Here is an 18807-nt window from a genome sequence, read left to right as displayed (position 1 = left end):
GTGTGTGTGATATGCATGTGTGAACACTCGTGTGTATCTGGGCAGGTGTGAAAGCCGGAGTTTGGCATTATATCTTCCTGAATCACTTCTGCACTTTATTTTTGAGACGAGATCTCTTACATCATGCAGAGCTTGCTCTTTTGGACTAGACTGGCTGACCAGTGAATCCCTAGGGTCTGCTCGTCTCTGCCTGCCAGCACAGGGTTACAGACATGAGCCTCCACAATCAAATTTTTATGAGTGTGCTGGGGAGTCCAAACTCAGGTCCTCATGCTTTCATAGCAAGGAATGTACCCACTGAGCTGTCTCTAGCCAGTCCACAATTTGAATCTTAAATAAGAGAACTGTGGGTTCAGTTTAACGAAACTTGCCTTATCTTTCAGGTCACCCCCATCCAAGAGGCCTTTTTCACTCTTCTCATCAATACTTAACAGAAACGAGAGAGGAAGGATTTATTTTGACTCACAGTTCCAGAGTCTCACAAGGTCCACCATGGTGGACAGGGTATATATAGCACAACATAGCTGTTCACACCATATGGCCAGGAGATAGGGGAAAGGGATGATATAAAAAGGGGTAAGCTATTCCCAGTAGAGAGTACTTCCTCCACACAGACTCCACCACTTTCCAGAAACATTCATCCTGTGGACTTCTCCAGGGATTCCTTCACTCCTGGGTCAGGCTCAGAACCCCTATGGTGTAAGAGCCTGTGGAAATGCCACCATAGAGATGGTTTTAATTAATTTAGAGATTTCTCAGTCCTATCAACTTGACGAGGTTAAGCACTGTGCCTCTGGTTAAGGCACAAGTAAGAGAAGAAAGCATAGAGTGACAAGAATTAGGCACGCATGATGTGCATGTAAGAGGAGAGTTCCTACATCTCCACTTTATTATCCTTGACAGTGCCTCTGCACTCCTTGGTTATCTCTCTTTGATGCAGGGTCTTGTATAGGCAAAGGCTGGCTTTCAGAGTTGCACCATCTGGTTTTATGTGGTGTTGGGACAGAATCTAGGATTTAATGAGATGTATTAGTTACTGTAACTGATCTTTGCTACTTTGTGTGTTCTTCTTTTCCCTACCTTTATCTCTCCAGTTTTACCCCCTATCACTAGATAGGAGAGAAAGAAGGAGAGAGGGGAGAGAGGTAGAGATCTCTAAATCCAACTCTTTCCTTTTGTTTCTTCTTTGAGCAGGACTACTGATAAAAATGCAACCAATCCCCCTGAGCGATCACTAACCACAAACCTCATCTCTTCAGGCCCTAAAATTTGTATATGCTCTGAAAGCTTCCAGAGTTCCAAATGTCACACAATCGCAGCTGGCAAAGCCACGCCTCTGCTAGAGCATGAGGCAAATCCTAGTCACCTGCTGCAAAGCAGGGGGCCCCATAGCCCCACACCTGGGATTAAAATGAAATATTTTTATAATATTTGTTTTTTAAAGAAATCAGAATTTCAGAATTCTCGCTACAAATTACCTTTCTATTGTTGTGATAAGACATTATAACCAAGGCAACCTTATTTTTTTTTAACTTTTTATTGATTCTTTGTAAATTTCACATCATACATCCCAATCCCACTCATCTTCCTGTCCCACCCTTGCAGTCTCCCCCAACAAAAGGAAAAAAAAAAGTAAAAATCTCATCATGGAAGCTGTAGTGTGTCCCAGTGTGTCCTACAGCACACCCTTTTGACTACACATCTTCACTTGCAAAAGTTCATTGCAATGAGTCCTTGGTCTGGTTCCGGGCCTCTGGCTTTTGCTACACCATCAACCCTGGATCCTCACCAGGACTCTTCTCAGAGATCCTCTTGTTGCCCTGTGTCAGGCAACTTTGATCCTGCAGCCTTGGATCTGCAGGCCTACCTCTTCATCTTAGTGACACCCAGGCCCTCTGGGTATCTGGGGTTGTCTCAGGAGTGCTATGCCCCCTTGTGCTTTGTGACACTGGGCAGGGTTTGACTTGACCATGGTCTGTCTGTTCGATCGACATGACTCAGGAGTGAGGTCATCTCAGGGTTTCTTCCTGCCTGGGTTGCATGGCACCAGGCTGCAAGGCATCTTATTTTTTTTTTTTAAATATCATTTATTTGGACTTAAGTTTCTAGAGGATTAAAATGCATTATGGTGGAACAGTAAAGGCACAATGACAAGAGCAACTGAGAACTCACATTTGAACAGGAAGCAAGGAGAGCACTGGATGTCAAGAAACTTTTGAGACCTCTAAGCCCACCCCAGTGACAATGCCACTCTTAAACCTTCCTTAACAGTTCAACCAACTGGACACCAAGCATGTAGACATATGAACCTATGAGGGCCATTCTCATTCAAACCACCACATTCTACGCCCTGGCTCTCCCACACAGGTTGGTAGCCAAATCATACTGCAAAATGTATTTAATCTGACTTAAAAAGTCCCCACAGTCTTTCGATCTAAATACTGCTTAAAAGTCCAAAGTTCATAATCTTTCCTGGGACTCATGTGAGTTGGACCTCTACCGGGACCCCTTGAATGAGACTCATGAGGTGGTGATTGATGCAAAAGCAAGAGAAGTTTTCATTATTCCAGCGCATTGGGGTCGCCCCGCTTCAAGAGGGATACGACCCTGAGCAGACTCTAACAGGGAGTTATATACCTTTGATAAAGGCAGAGTTCAAACAATAAGGGCAGAATTCAAACAATAGTAACTAGGCAGGGTACTATTGGTGGGGCAAAGCGACCTTCCAACTGTCTTGTGGTCAGTGGACCGTATGGGACTTTCCAAGGGGGTCACTTGGGAGTCACAGGTGGCTTTGTCTTGCAGTTGTTCCAGGAAATAAGATGAAAGGGAGGGTCTTTGTGCCTGGAGGTCTGTGGTGGAATTTTCCCACTGGCCTTAGATTGACCCCAACTCCGGCTCTTCCGCTCAAGGTGATCTCTTAACTGTGAACCCCTGTAAATCAAAATGCAAATTACATACTTCCAACATGCACTAGGATAGACCATGTATTCCATCCCAAAAGGGGGGAAACTGAGGCAGAGTGAGGAAATACTGGTCCTAAACAAGATGGGAAACCTAGCAGGCAAACTCCAAATCCTGGAGCTCTATGTCAAACAAGAGGGTTTAGGTGACTCTGTTCTTCCAGCTTTGCTGACGGCAGCATACTGCTCTCTCGGGCTTGTTCTGCTTCCTCTGTGCATCTCTCCTGGGCAGATTTCCCATGCCATAGACTCCTCTACCACCTTGGAATCCCCAGTATATCCTAATCCAGGCTTCACGCCCATAGCTGTACATCATGGCCTCTCAGGCCTCTTGCCCTCTCAAGGCCTTCATGCAGGGTCTTCCCTGACATCTGCGGCTCCCCCTAGTCAGGGAGGAGGATTCCACAACTCCTTTACCACCATGTTCTTCATGACTCTAATGACAGTATGACCTAGATGGCACCGCCAAGTTTGACTACCAATTTGGGGTGTACCCTGGTTCCTCTGAATCACATTTTCAGCAGCTTTGATTTATTCCTTTTTAGGAGCAGAAATTTTCCAAGGCCTTTTCCTTCCACAGGTTGGAAGCTTAACTGGGTGGATCTTACCCTGAGGGTACTAATCCCTTTCTTCAATGAGCTATGAGCACCAGGCTCCTTAAGCTTATCTCTTTCAGCACAAGCCTTGGCTCCAACATTAAGTTTCCTGGTGCTCTGTTTTCTTCAGACTATCTACTTTGTATTTCTTTTTTCCCAACTTCCTCTTTTTCACTGTAGACCTCCATAATAGCAATTACTAATAACCACACTGCTAAGCCAATCAATATTAAGCTGTCTTGAAACTGTCAAAGAAATTAGTCTATTTGCTATTAAATTTAACCTCAGGCAAGTTCTTAGGAAGAAGACAGAAAGCAGCCACTTTGCCAAAATATTACAAGAGTAGTCCCTGGCCCAGTGACTTCTTACCCCCTAAAACCTCTTGAGCTGGGCCTCCAAAGTCCACATAAGTCTCAGCATTACTGAAAAGCTGTGTTTGGCTACTTTGTGGGTTCTTCTTTCTTCCACCTTTCTCCACCTTTTTTTCCTTCCACCCCATCAACTCTCTATCACTAGATAAGAGAGAAAAAAGGATGGAGAAGAAAGTAAAGAGGTCTCTGAAAGACTTCAGGGGTTGGAAAAGAGGCAACTGTTATTGTTAGACTACTTCCTGCTGATTAGGGCCATCAAATTCCTTGGGGCAATTTTGATCTTCCCTGTCAGGATATCTAACATTTTTTGTGCACTACGATCTAACAGATGACGACCAACAACAACCAATAACCCACCTCTTGGTGGCTCGAACATTTACATACCCTCAAAAAAGTCCCCAGAGTTCCAAATGTCACACAATCACAAAACCTGTCTGCAGCTGGCAAAATCACTCCCCACCAGAGCAGTAGGCAAATTACAGTCAGCTGCTGTGGACAGTCTGAAGCAACCCTGCATCCCAGACCTGGGATTAAAATGAAAACATATTCTTTTAATATTTCTGTGGTTTTTTTCTTTTTTCTTTTTTTTTTTTTTCAGAGCTGGGGACCGAACCCACGGCCCTGCGCTTGCTAGGCAAGTGCTCTACCACTGAGCTAAATTCCCAACCCCTGTGTTTTTTAAAGAAACCAAAATTCTCACTACACTACTGACTTCCAAGTTCCTACTGGGATGGCCCATTAAGTTCTACTCACAGCATTCAATAGCTTTTCTAGTCCAAAGTTCCAAAGTCTTCCTGCAAACAACCACATGGTCAGGTTTGTGGGGAATCTGCCTGACTCCATTCTGAGGGCAGGAGCTATTATTGTTAAAAATAAGTTTCTATTTACTGTAGGAGCTGAGCTTCTGGTTGGTTTTGTTGTTGTTGTTGTTGTTGTTTTTTGTTTTTTGTTTTTTGTTTTTATGAATGAGGCAATTTATTAACCCAGCATCCTTTGTTCTAATGTTTCTTGTTGGCAGCTGCCACCTGTCCGGCGATCCTGTCCAGCCTCTCTGTCCCTGAGGTGTTAGCTTGCAGCCCCCATCTTGGTCCTTTTCCACCATTTTCAGCCCCTCCAGGGCCTGGAGGACCCGGCGGGCCATACTCTTAGAGCCTCTGCTGAAGTGGCTGGGCCTGACACCGTTTCTCTGCCGTCCTCCGTAGATCTTGGTCAAGGAACCAACCCCTGCACCACCACGGAGGTACAGGTGCTGTGCTGTGGAAGCAGCTCGTGTGTAAAACCAGTTCTCATCATATGGGGCAAGCTCTTTATGTTTGGCCAGCTTGACTGTTCCACCCATTCGGGGACTTACAGCTTCCCAGACTTTTTGAGGAAGGCTGCCAGAGCTCTGACGAACTCCTGCTGGTTAACGTCTTTTACAGTAACTCCAGGGATCCTGCGGCCTCCACGCTGCCAGCCAGGGGAAAGGGAGCTTCTGTTTTTAAGTCCCCCTGCCCCAGCCTATGACCTTGACTTGTTTTTGAGAACACCCAAGCCCTTCCTGATCAGTGACTACACTGGCTGTTGTTTTTTTGTGTGGTCAGTTGTTTTCAGATCTTTCTGTACTACTTTACTGCTCCATTGTCTCTGCTTTGTTACTTAAAGGGGCCACTCAGGGCTGCTTTCTCTCTAGCCCTGCTTAGGAGGCAGACACTGGCCAGCTCTCAGGTACACCCCAATAAAAATCAAGCTTGCTTCAAATTTGGCTCAAAAATTGTAGTGGTCTTGTTCTATCTGGTGAGAATAACAGTCTGCCACAGTAATAGCCCAGTTCTTGGTAACAACTTCTGCATTAGTTACTTTTTCTATTGCCTGTGATAAGATACAATGACAAAGGTAAGGTTATCAAAAAACAAAAACAAAAACAAAAACAAAAAAAAAACAAAAAACAAAACAAAACAAAAAAACCCAAAAAAACAAAAAAACAAAAAACAAAACAAAAACAAAAACAAAAAACAATTGATTGGGCTTAAGTTTCCAGAGGATTAGAATCCATGATGGTGAAGGAGAAGCATGATGTGAGCAGCAGCAGATGAGGTCTTACATCTTCAGCACTGAGAGAGAGAGAGAGACAGAGGGAGAGAGAGAGAGAGAGAGAGAGAGAGAGAGAGAGAGAGAGAGAGAGAGAGAGAGAGAGGGCGCATTGGAGGTGTTGGGAAGCTTTCAAAGCCTCAAAGCCTACTCCCATGACACATCTCCTCCTCTAAGATCACATGTCCAAATCCTTCCCAAATAGTTCCATCTACCGGAGACCAGGTATTCAAACATACGAGCCTGTGGAGGTCATTCCCATTCAAATCACCACACTAGGCAAATGATGTACTGAGACTGGCCTTGAACTCATGATTCTTCTGTCTCAGCTTACCAAGTATAGTTACTGGCCTTTGTTACCGCACCCAACTTGTTAAATATATGCTTTGTCTTAGTCTTTTTTATTGCTGGGAATAACACCGTGACCGAGGCAGTTTATAGAAGGAAGGGTTTCTTTGGGCTTAGGTTCTACAGATGTGAGTCCATTATCACCATGGTAGGGAGCACAGCAGCAGACAGGCAGTATGGTGCTGGAGCAACAGCTGAAAGCTTACATTTCAACCTACAGACAGGAAACAGAGAGAGCTAATTTGAAATGGCATGAGCCTTTATAGGTCCTCCAGCCTGGCCACACTTCCTAAGCCTTCCCAAACAGCCACCACAGGAATTCCAGTATTTAAACTGTGGGGGCCATTCTCATTCAAATCACCACACTCTTTAACAGGAGTTACAATTGCATCTTTGTTTCTTTTGAAACAGATTCTCGCTCTCTCATCCAGGCTGGCTCTGAAATCACTATATATCTCTGTCTGAACTTGATTTCATGTTCCATTTTAGTGGAATTTTGCTAGACGTATCAGAAATGGCCATCCATGTGCTTCCTTTGGCCTATTAGTTTACCTTGATCTAAAACAGGCATCAGTATAAAGGTGGTCGGAGAAGACAAAAGATCGTCAGAGGCTGCTTCATTATTTTTCCAAAACCCTGATGCAGAGAAAGTGGATGGAATGGGCTACACTAGTAGACTATGAAACCTGGGCAAGTACCAAGAACTACTGTTTATCTCCCAAGTTGACTTGAGTGATTTTCCTCTCTAGGGGAGGAGTCCCGTTTCCCTCACCCGTCAACATCAGGGAGAATATTGCCGAAGGGCAAGAACGAGGCAGCTCCTGGAGCCGAGTATAATGCCAGGCCTAAGGATTCAGGGAGACAAGATGATCCAGAGAGAGAGAGAGAGAACAGACCTGCTCTTCAGTATTCCTGCCCGGGAATGGAGAACCAAGGACGACAGCCGATTGCTTTTACTTGGCAACCTCTATGGGCCACTCCAGAGAAACTGCCGTTTACGCTGGCGGGGGATCGGATGCCGTACAGAGTAATCCAGAGAAGGACCTTAGCTCCAGGCTCTTGAATTAAAAATTAACACTGTTAATCTGGAGCTTAGTCAATGTTTTCTTCTTTTTCTTTTTCCACAAGGAGCCTGCCACCTCCCAGGATGACCTGCCTTTCTACCAGGACCAGGACGCTGCACTGGCTTACCCCCCCGGGTAGTGGAAAGTGACTCCTTAGAAACAGAGCTCCCCCTGCTGGGCCATGAGTGGAAACCTTCCGGATATGGTCATTCTTCCAGTGACATCAACCTCATCGCCATCATAACTAGGTAGGACAATTAATAGTTGCTTACTTGTGTTGAAGTGCGGTAAAGGCTCCTGAGTTAGCTGAAACCTTTAGGAAGTTGTGACCTTTGGTATACTTCTTTTTCCATCTTTCTCCATCTTTATAGTGAGGAGACAGAAATATGCTAATAGAGAACATAAAGATATTGGAGAAATAGAAAAGTCACAGGGGCCTCTGGAGGCCACAGAGAATGATTGTATGGAATATCTTCCACCTTTTTAGTTGAGGGGAGTGGATTATCAGACTTGTTACTGTCATCAACTACTGCATAACAGCCATCCACCATCTCTTGTTCTTCTTCTCTTCTCTTCTCTTCTCTTCTCTTCTCTTCTCTTCTCTTCTCTTCTCTTCTCTCCTCTCCTCTCCTCTCCTCTCCTCTTCTCTTCTCTTCTCTCTTCTTTTTTCTTCCTTCCTTCCTTCCTTCCTTCCCCCCTCCTCTTCCTCCTCCTCCTTCTTCTGATGATTAAGGATGTGGTCAACAACACCTGGCCTATCCTATTTTTATAATTATTATTTTTAATTTTGTGTATTTGTGTGTGTGTGTATTTGTGTGTGTGTATTTGTGTGTGTGTGTATTTGTGTGTGTGTATTTGTGTGTGTGTATTTGTGTGTGTGTGTGTATTTTTGTGTGTGTGTGTGTGTGTGTGTGTGTGTGTGTGTGTGTGTGTGTGTGTGGTCCTGGAGCTTGAGTTATAGGTAGTTGTGACCTACCTGACATGGGTGCTAGAAACCAAGCATGGATCCTCTGTAAGAGTATGCTATGTGCACCTAGCATGCCCAGCACTTGGGGATGCAGAGGCAAGCAGATCTCTGTGAGTTTGAAACCAGCCTGGTCTACAAGTCAAGTTCCAGGACAACCAGGGCTGTTAGATGGAGTCAACCCTGTCTTGAAAACAAAAACAAAACCAAAACCCCAAATAAACAAACAGGAGTAGTATGTACCCTTAACTATTGAGCTGTCTCTCAAGGTGCCAATTTCTTCTATTCTTTTAAGATTTATTTTTATGCGTGTGGACATTTCGCCTGTTGTACATATGTGTGCCTCATGTGCATGCTTGATACTGTCAGAGGCCAGGAGAAGGCTTCAGATTCCTTAAAAAGGAGTTACAGACAGTTATGTGGTTTCTGTGGATATTGGGAACTAAACCTAGTCCTCTGTAGGAGTGATAAGTACTCTTAATCCCAAGCCATCTCTTCAGCTCCACTTAATTCTTAAAAAAATTCATTTATTTGGTTTACTTTTTATTTTAAAGATTATTATTATTATTATTATTATTATTATTATTATTATTATTATTATTATTTCTTTGTTGGTTTTTTTTGAGACAGGGCTTTTCTGCATACCTGGCTCTCCTGGGACTCCCTCTATAGATCAGGTTGGCCTCAAACTCACAGAGATCTGCCTGCCTCTGCCTCCTGAGTGCTGAGATTAAAGGCATGTGTCACCATTGTGGGCATTTATTTGTTTTTTGGTTTTTGTTTTTTTTTTTTTTTTGAAAGAGGCTCTCACTCTGTAGCCTCTGCCTGACATGGAACCAGGCTGCCCTGGAACTTATAGAGATCCTCCTGCCTCTGCCTCCTGAATATTTTGGAATTAAAGCCATGAGCCATCATACCTGTCCCCTGTTTTATTTTCAAAGCAGAATCAAACATAGATTTATTAAGGGAAAGTGAGGAAAATTCCTAAGCATGGGAAGGATTCTAAGGGAGAAATACATGAATGTGTGTTTACCTCTTGTAGTTCTCTGAATATTCTAGGTTTTTTATTTCTATGGATGAGGTGTTTTGCCTCAGTCTCTATTTGTGCACCACTTGAGCACCTAGTACTCACAGAGGCCAGGAGAGGACATTGAATCCCCTAGAGCTGACATTTCAGACAGCTGTGAGCTGCCATGTGGTTGCTGGGTATTGAACCCAGATCCCCTTGAAGAGCAGCCAATTCTCTTAGCCACAGAGCCTTCTCTCCAGCTCTGTCTTATCAACCCTCTGTATAATATGTGTTTGGCAAGGAGTTTGTTTCTTCATTCATTAGTAGAGTATCCAGCACGCAACCTGCAAGGTTATTAGATTAAACATATATTTTTTAACAACATTAAGACATAATATTATCGTTTGCAAAGTCCATGCTCTAGAACTGCTTGACCAAGTTACAAATAAATTAATAAATAAAACACAGACACACACATCATATAATGGTTAGATGTGTCCACAGGTATAATAATGTCATAGCTGTTATGGTGATAACCCATCATTTTCTGTTTGCTTTGAGGCCTGCATTACAGGAAGGAATCCATTCTTGGTACTATAAACCTGTCTAAAAATCCATGGTTAGGAGACTGTAGGCCATAGAGGGCAACTCTTTTGTTAAATGGACATGTAGTCAAACTGCCTTCTAAATATTTATGCTTACAAACATAGATTAGCGTGGCTCTCAGCCTCGATCAGATATACATTCCCCACCAAGCAAGAACAATCAATACAGAGAACCCAAAGGTCAAAGTGCGGAGAATAAGTGACTTTTGAATGCTCAGCCCTAAGCAGTACATCCATATGAATTCCCACAAAGCTCAGGGAACATCCGGAAGAGAGGGTGGAAAGAAATTAAGAGCTGGAGGCTGAGGGGGAGTGCTGTGAAATTCTGTCTTCTGGACATGACATGGCCATTGTGCTCACGAACTCACAGGAGCTATAATTATTTGCACAAGATCAATCCAGTCAATAATTCTAGCAGGGATGGGGGAGACGCTCATGAGCTTCTGCCTTAGCTCAGGAGCCATTGGCAACTGATGCCTGCTGGGTCGTCAGACCCAACATGGCTGTGTAAGGAGAGATGCTAAAGCATGACAAGAAAGAAGAAAGAACGAGAATCCTCAGGGGACAGAAAGAGTACCTGAACTGACAGCTTGCATCTAACACTGACTCAGAGCTATCTCTCTAGACCCTGTTGGAATCATGTTCAAAAAGTCTTTATCTATGCATGTAGATCAAAGTCTTTTTCTCCAGTATTTTCAGGAGTTCAAATCTTTTTTTAAAAACAGACTTAATTCATTTATTTTTCTTATATAAAAACCCTTATGTGATAGCCACAGCTGGAGCCTGGGTCCTCTGAATAGAGACTCTGGTGTGGGTTTTCACAAGATGGTCAGTGAATTCCTGATAAGGAGACTTGGTGAACACAGTCTCTTTCCAGAGGTCAGGGGTCAGGTAGCTGTAGGTCTTGGAGATGGCATCAAAGGTGGCCTTGGCAAAGTTGCCCAGAGTGGCAGTGCAGCCCCTGGCTGAAGTGTAGCAGTCATCTATACAGGCCATCATCAGTAGCTTCTTGAGCACAGGAGGAGAGACAATGCCAGTGCCTCTGGGGGCGGGGATGAGACGCACCAGCACTGAGCCACAGCCCTCTGTCACCTTGCATAGCACAGTGTGGGGTTTGCCAATCTTGTTCCCCCAGTAGCCTCTCCGCAGTGGGATGATTGAAAGTTTGGCCAGGATGATGGCCCCTCGGATGGCAGTGGCTACCTCCTTGGAGCTCTTAACACCAAGACCAACGTGGCCACTGTAGTCCCCAATAGCAACAAAAGCCTTGAACCTGGTTCGCTGGCCAGCCAGAGTCTGCTTCCGCACTGGCATGATTTTCAGAACCTCATCCTTTAGAGATGCACCCAGGAAAAAGTCAATAATCTCAGGCTCCTTAATGGGTAGGGAGAACAGGTAGATCTCCTCCAAGGACTTGATCTTCATGTCCTTAACCAGGCGGCCCAGATTGGTGACAGGGATCCACTCCTTGTCTTCAGCTTTACCTCCATGAGCCCCGCAGCCTCGACCACTACCACCGCCACAGCCATGGCCCCTAAGGCCGCTGCTGAATCCTCCAGGGAAGCCGCCCGAGGCCTCCTAACCCTGGGCCCCCGGGTCCTCCGGGCCCTCCCACCGGCGTCATCTGCCATTTGGTGTTTTCCCGAAGAAGAAGAAAGGGGTTCATATCTTATGGTAGGATCTTTGATCCATTTTGAACTGATTTGGTGTGTGTGTGTGTGTGTGTGTGTGTGTGTGTGTGTGTGTGTGAGAGAGAGAGAGAGAGAGAGAGAGAGAGAGAGAGAGAGAGAGAGAGAGGCAGTTTTATTATTCTACATAGAGAATACAGAATACAGTTTTTCTTGGCATGATTTGTTAAGGAGGCTTTCTTTCTTTCAATGCATTCGTCAAAATTAGGTAGCAGGAACAGTGTAAGAGTCTTTCTGGGTCTGTATTATATTCCACTAGTCTACCTGCCTGTTTTTGTGCTGGTTCTATGTCTTTTGTTGTTGTTGTTGTTGTTGTTGTTATTTTGAATCAGAGACAGAGTCCTTCTACGTAGCTCTCACTGTACAGACCAGGTTGGCCTTGAACTCAATAGAGATCCTCCAGGTTTTGCCTGATCCCTGTTCCTGTTGGGATTAAGGCTTGAGCCACTGCACCCAGCTGCTTTAAAACAACAACAACAACAACAACAACAACAACAACAACAAGGTTTGTAGTATAATATGAGATTGGATATTGTTCTTTTTGTCACGGGTTGCTTTGGCTTTCTGGGGGTCTTTTGTGAATCTATATGGATTTTAGATATTTTTCCCCCTAGTTCTGTAAAACATGTCATTGGAATTTTGGTGGGTTTTGTGCTGAATTTGTAGAATGCTCTCAGTTACAAGATTGCTTTTGCCAATCCAGGTGCACAGGACATCTTTCCATCCTCCAGTGTTCCTTTCTTTCCTTTCTTTGGGGTCTTAAAGGCTTTTATTGTTGTGGTCATTCACTTACTCGGTGAGCTTTAGTGTAGGTATTTTTTTTTTAAAGCTATTGGGAATGGAATTTTTCCTTTTGGTTTCCTTCTCAACAAGTTTGTTATTAGTATACTGGAAAGATACTAATTTCTGTATCCTGCTACTTTGTGGAAAGAGTTTATCAGATCTACGAGTTTTCTGGTGGAGTCTCTGGGACCTTTTAAGTATAGGATCATGTCATCTTCAAATAGAGATAATTTCTGGGTGTTTTCTTTTCCTATTTGTATTTCTTTTGTTAGCTAAGACTTTGAGCACTATGTTGGGTAAGAGTGGAGGGAAAGCCCTTGTTTCATTCCATTAGGGTAAATGCTGCATTTAGTGTAATGGTCTATACATCTCATATAATGTCTTTATTATGCTGGGGTTTGTTCCTTTTATTTCTGGCTTCTTAAGGACTCTTAACAATTTATCATTACATTTTATTTTATTTGTTGTCCTGGGAATCAAACTCAGGTTATCAGGCTTTGTGCCAGGCTCCTGTACCCACTAAGTGATCTTGCTTCACTCAAGGTTATTATCAAGAAAACAAAAATGGTGAAGTTTGTTAAAGACTTGTTCTGCATCAATTTGGATGGTCATGTGATTTCTGTCCTCCTTATGTACAAAATAACACTTACTTATTTGCATATGTTGAACCAATTTTGCATTCTTGGAATAAAATTAATTTGGTCATGGTGTGTCTTTTTTTTTTTAAGTTTTTTTTAAATGTGTATGGTTATTTTGCCTGCATGTATGTGCAGTGACGACAGAATTCATCAGATCCCCTAAACCTGGAATAACAGATGGCTGTGAGCCACTGTGTAGATGCTGAGAACCAAAACTCAGGTGTCCTCCCCACCCCCAAGTGCAGCACATGCCCTTAACTGCAGAGCTATTTCTCTACGCCTTTGTATGATCCGATTTTTTTTTTCTCCTGAGTTTTCAAGACAGGCCTTCTCTGTGTAGCCCTGGCTGTCCTGGAACTCACTCTGTAGATCAAGCTAGCTCCGACTCAGACATCTGCCTGCCTCTGCCTCCTGTGTGCTGGGATTAAAGGTGTGCATCACCATGCCTGACCTGAATGTATTCTTGAACTCAATTTGCAAAAGTTTTACTTAAAACCAACAAATCAAGACTTTTAACATCTATGTTCACCAGGGAAATTGGCCTATAAATTCATTCTTTGTTGTATTATCTGGTTTTAGTATCAGAGTAAAGCTAGCTTCACAGGTTGCTTTTGGTAGTGTTTCTTCCTTACCCATTTTTTGAAAATTTGAGGTCCAATGATGCTGGTTCCTCTGTAAAGACTCCATCTGGTCCTGACCTTTTCTTTGTTGGAAGGTTTTTGTTTTCTACTACTGCAGTCTTACTGATGGTTATGGATGTCTTTAAGCTGTTTATATCTTCTTGATTTAATTTCAGTTATATATGACTAGAAATTCAACCATCTCTTCTAGTTTTTTAAAATGTTTTCAAAATACTTTCTAATGATTCTCTCCATTTCATTGGCACCTATAGCAACCTCCCTCCTTTCATCTCTAATTTAATGGATTTGTATCTTTTCTCTTTTAACTATTTTAGTTTGTCATTCTTTTCCAAAGACTTGTTCTCTTTGTCTGATGAGCTTTATGAATTATTGTTTTATTCCTACTTTCATTAAATTCTATTCTTCATTATTTCTCCCTGTTGCTTTGGGTTTGTTCTTGTTTTTCTAAAATCCCGAGTTGCCCCATTGATTTCTCTTTTTGATGTAAGCACTCTGTATTAGTCAGGGTTCTCTAGAGCCATGGGACTTATGGAAGGTCTCTATATATCAAGGGAATTTATTGTGATGACTTAGTCTGCAGTCAAACTAACCCAACGATGGGCAGCTATGAATGGGAAGCCCAAGAGTCTAGTAGTTGCTCAGTCCCACGAGGCTGGGAGTTCACGCTGGATGTAGCCAAGTCGATGACCAGGAATAGCATCACACACTCACAGCTATGTGTGCCTTCTCGGAACTGCCTTAGCCATATCCCAAAGGCTCTGGTACATTGTGCTTTCATTCTCACTTGCTTTTGCAAGCTTTTATTTCCTCTCTAACTTCCTCAATGCTCCTTCCAAAGTGTGTTACTCAGTTTTTTATGCATTTGTGTAGTTTCTATAGTTTTTCTTGCTATCAATTTCTAGTTTGATTACACTATTATCTAATAAGAGATATTATTTTGATTTTTGTGTACTTGATAAGACTTTATTTATGATGTGGAGGGTGGTCTATTTTATGGTCTATTTAATGTTTCAAACACTGCTAAAAAATGTGTGTTGTTTTTGTTGAATGGAATATCCTGAAGATACTGGTTAAGATCATAATATTTGATCTATTATGTATTTAACTGAGGTCTCTTTATTTTTAGTTTGTGTTACCTATCTAGGATACTAGGACCACTTAATATCAGAACCCATGCATCCATATCCATCTATCTATCTATCTATCTATCTATCTATCTATCTATCTATCTATCTATCTATCATCTCTTATAAGCATCACCTGTCAATAAAAAAGCTGATGGCCAATGAGTTGAGGCAAGAAATAGGAGGTAGGACACTGGTAGGAAGAGAGAGGATTCTGGAAAAATAGAGGTGCAAGAGATTCAAGCAAGATGCTTGCAAGACACAAAGGAAGAAGCAGGTCAGGACCATGAGATAACTAACCATATGGAAGACATAGAATAGTTTGTGTTAAAAAAAAATTATGATGGGGCTGGGGATTTAGCTCAGTGGTAGAGCGCTTACCTAGGAAGCGCAAGGCCCTGGGTTCGGTCCCCAGCTCCGAAAAAAAAGAACCAAAAAAAAAAAAAATAAAAAAATAAAAAAAAATTACGAGCTAGTCAGGGAATGAGCCAAAGCTTGTGTCCAAGGCATTTATTAATAAATGGTCTCAGAGTTGTCATTCTGGGAACAGGGAATGGGAAGGAAAAATGGATTGTTTTTTACATATACACAATTGTTTAGTCCCTTCTTCAAGCATTTTCTCCTTTGCTACTATGTAAAACCTTCTTTATGTCTTTTAATATTGAAATTACTTCATCGGATGTTAGACCGGCTCTGCCAGCATGCTTTCTGTTCCCCTTGCTTGATGGATTGATTTCCTTCCTCTGACTCTCAGTCTGTTAGCGTCTTCATCGCTAAGCTGCGTTTCTTCCAGACAGTGGGAAGTTGGCTATGGTTTTTTAAATCCGCTTAGGCACTCTGCATCTCTTTATTGGCAAGGTAGGGTCATTTATGCTTCAGGGTACTAGTGTGAGAGTTGCATACTAACTACTGTAATTTTGTCCATTGCTTCATCTGTTGGATTCCGTTTTTCCCTATCGGTGTCCGAGGTTCGCTGGATTACTGTGTAGTTCATGACATGCTCCATCTTGCTTTTTCTTTGTTCAGCTATTCATCTCATGAAATTCATTATTTTTTCTGATGTTGTGACTGAGACTTTCCCCCTCCTCTGTATAGCACTAAGTGTCTCTGAGCCCTGATTTGATGGGTATGTAGTGTATTAGCCTGTGCTTGACTTGAAATGCCTGCCAAGTTTAAAAGGTACTTTTGTTAGCTGCCGAAATCTTGATGGGCAATTATTTTCTATCAGAACTGAAATATTCCATTCCGTGCTCCCCTGGACTTGAGGATTGCTGATGGGGTCTGATGTTCCTCTGCCTTTATGGGTAAATTAATGTCTTTCATTACAGCTTTAAATATTTACTTTGTATGCTCGTCTTCTGAGACAGGTTCTCACATAGCCCTGAAGGTCCTTGTACTTACTAAAGAGCGTCAACATCTGATCTTCTGTCCTTCTTCGCCTCCCAAGTACTGCAATCAGAGGTGCACATGGCCATAACCAGCTTCTGTTGTGCTAGAGACTGAACTTGTCAGTCAGGCAAGTGCTCTACCAGCTGGGCTATCCCAAGCCAACATTGCTGACATGTTGGCTATGATATGTTGTAGAAAAAAACATGCTGTGCACTCACCGATAAGTGGATATTAGCTGTAGAGGATAGTTATGCTACAGTCCACCGACTCAGGGAGGCTAAGTGACAAGGAGGGCTTAGGTGGGGGAACAAAAGGCTCTTCCTGGGAGGATGAGGCATTAGAGTGGCCTCTTTCCAGGTCCTCCAATATTGGAGACCAGGTTAAGTGATTAAAGAGCACATAATGCTCTTGCAGAGGACCTGAGTTTCGGTATTAGCACCCACATTGTTGGGCAACTCACAACTGCCTCCAGCTTCGGGGGTAGCTCATGCTTCTGGCCTCTGCAGGCACTGCCATTCATGTGCACTTACTCATACACATACCCAAAATTTTAAACCTCTAAAAAAATAAGTTCAGGAAAAAAAAAAAGACTGTGTACAGAGTAGGGAGGTAAGTTGAACTGAGACTCTGGCCTTTCCTGTGGTTTATGATGCTGCTGAATGGCTAATGATTAAGTGTCTGCTGTTTTCCCTTTTTGTGTAACAGGGGTGTCTGCTGGTCAAGTTTTACATTCTGTGGGTTGGGCAGGTTTTCTCCCTCTGTCCTGAGTCTCCACATCACACTGCTGGGATGACTAGTGTTTTCGTTGAAGGGTGTCTCTTAAGTGCAGTGGGGGTTTGAGCAGCAGCCACAGCACTGAGACTGGGACAGCTAGAGGCCCTGTCTTTATCCTTTCAAGACCTCCTGAATACTAATCACCTTGCTGGAGGGCGGAGGGATCCAGCTGTGGGTATCACAAACACCCCTTGGAACTTCAGTATTCTTAAGTATTAACAGTAGTATCAGGTGGGTGACTCTAGAATTTGATCCACCCAGGGGTCTCATATCCACATAATTTCTCCATGATTTTCCCAGCCAGAGAACAGCATACCCGAATCCTTCGGTTTGTCAGTGACATGCTCGCCTGCTCTCCACAGCTGCTTATCTGGACCTCCCTCTATCTTGGGGCACTAACAGGTTAAGTTGAGGCTCTGTGGATGCTCCCTGGTTTCAGGTCCCCAGGTAGCGGTTTTTAAAAATAGATTCTCCCTTCAGATTGCTTCTGGCTACTGTCCTCTGAGTCATATAGTGTGACAAAATGAGATTCTCTCTGCTGCTGAATTTTCTGCTAGGGCAATTACTGTTGTGTCAAACCTGGATTTAAGGCTTATAAGGGTTCTGGGCTTGTTCTGGGTATAGGATTGCCTGAGTTTCATTTGACTTATCTTTTGGCTTTTATTTTGACTCCCCATCCCTGCCAGGGAACTGTATGGCTGAGGCTGAGCTTGGCTTTTCTCTCTTTTTTTTCTCTCTGTCTCTATCTCTGTCTCTCTGTCTCTGTCTCTCTCTCTCACACACACACACACACACACACACTTGTTTTATTTCTTTTCTGATCCTTTTGTTTCACTTGTGTAGATTTTCTTTCCTTCCTAGGTTCATGGAAAAGCAGCCGCCAATTTCCCACTGTACCTATAAATTCATGTAGGGTTCAGTATGCAGCTAAGCAGATCTACAAGCTACCCCAGAACTCTCTCTTGGCCACCAGGCTTTGCTCTCCTTCAGTGAGACCGAGTGCAGGGATAACACTAGGCGACTGGGGACATGGGAGGGAGACGGCCGAGAGCACATTTGCTCTTGCAGAGGCTTCTGGGTTGGTTCTCAGCAGTCACGGGCAGCTCACCACCACTCTTAACTCCAGTTTTAGGGACTCCCACAACCTTGTCTGACCTCTAGGGGCATCAGCCACACATGTGGTGTACATACATGAAAGCTTACACTCATACACATGAAATAAAAAGAAATCTTTGGAAAAAAACAAAACAAAACAAGGTATGTGCCTAAGTTGGTAGCGGGCTGCTTCTCTACCACAGAAAACTGAATTATTTTTGTTCTCAGCGACAACTCTGTATGTAGGTTGGTATTGTAGTTACTTTTTAAATTGTTGTTCCTGGGACAAAATATCCAATAAATGCAACAAAAGGAAGAGGGGATTCTGTCCAATTTGAGGGTAGAGTTCATCATGGAAGACAAGGGTTGTGGTGGATGTAGGGGCAGTGGTAACCTTAAGCCCACTTAAGTGATGAAGGAGAATGTAAAAGGTGACTTGAATATGCTCGCACTGTGAAGGAGCATGCATATGTAGAACAAAACTTAGTAAGAGAACAAGAATTGGTAAAGACAGAATTAGGGTCATGTACCTAAAGTGAAGGAAGACTGGGATAAATTAATATACTATAGTATTTTAAAAAGTCATTAAATTATGTACATTGAATAGCATTGAAGATCCCCAGAACGAGACTGTTTTAATATGGGAGGTGGGGCTTTTTGCATGTTAAAAATCTAGAAATCACCA

At 43.0% G+C, this 18807-nt stretch overlaps 1 long non-coding RNA gene and 2 pseudogenes across 1 annotated transcript; all 3 read right to left on the bottom strand.

The window, feature by feature from the left end:
* Positions 1–1521: 1521 nt before the first annotated feature.
* Positions 1522–7532, bottom strand: LOC148007819 (uncharacterized). Its single transcript, XR_015647506.1, has 3 exons — positions 7245–7532; positions 6335–6562; positions 1522–2934 (listed from the first exon to the last, which is right to left on the bottom strand). It is a non-coding gene; the product is annotated as an uncharacterized LOC148007819 (long non-coding RNA).
* Positions 4846–6313, bottom strand: LOC148007820 (small ribosomal subunit protein eS19 pseudogene; annotated as a pseudogene).
* A 3213-nt stretch (positions 7533–10745) lies between the features above and the next one.
* Positions 10746–11432, bottom strand: Rps2-ps13 (ribosomal protein S2, pseudogene 13; annotated as a pseudogene).
* Positions 11433–18807: the final 7375 nt, after the last annotated feature.

This window comes from Rattus norvegicus, chromosome 1 (genome assembly GCF_021556685.1).
Source record: "Rattus norvegicus strain SHRSP/BbbUtx chromosome 1, alternate assembly SHRSP_T2T, whole genome shotgun sequence".
Classification (NCBI taxonomy): Eukaryota; Metazoa; Chordata; class Mammalia; order Rodentia; family Muridae; genus Rattus; species Rattus norvegicus.
The sequence above is the reverse complement of the archived record's forward strand: the minus strand, read 5'-3'. Positions and strand labels throughout refer to the sequence as shown.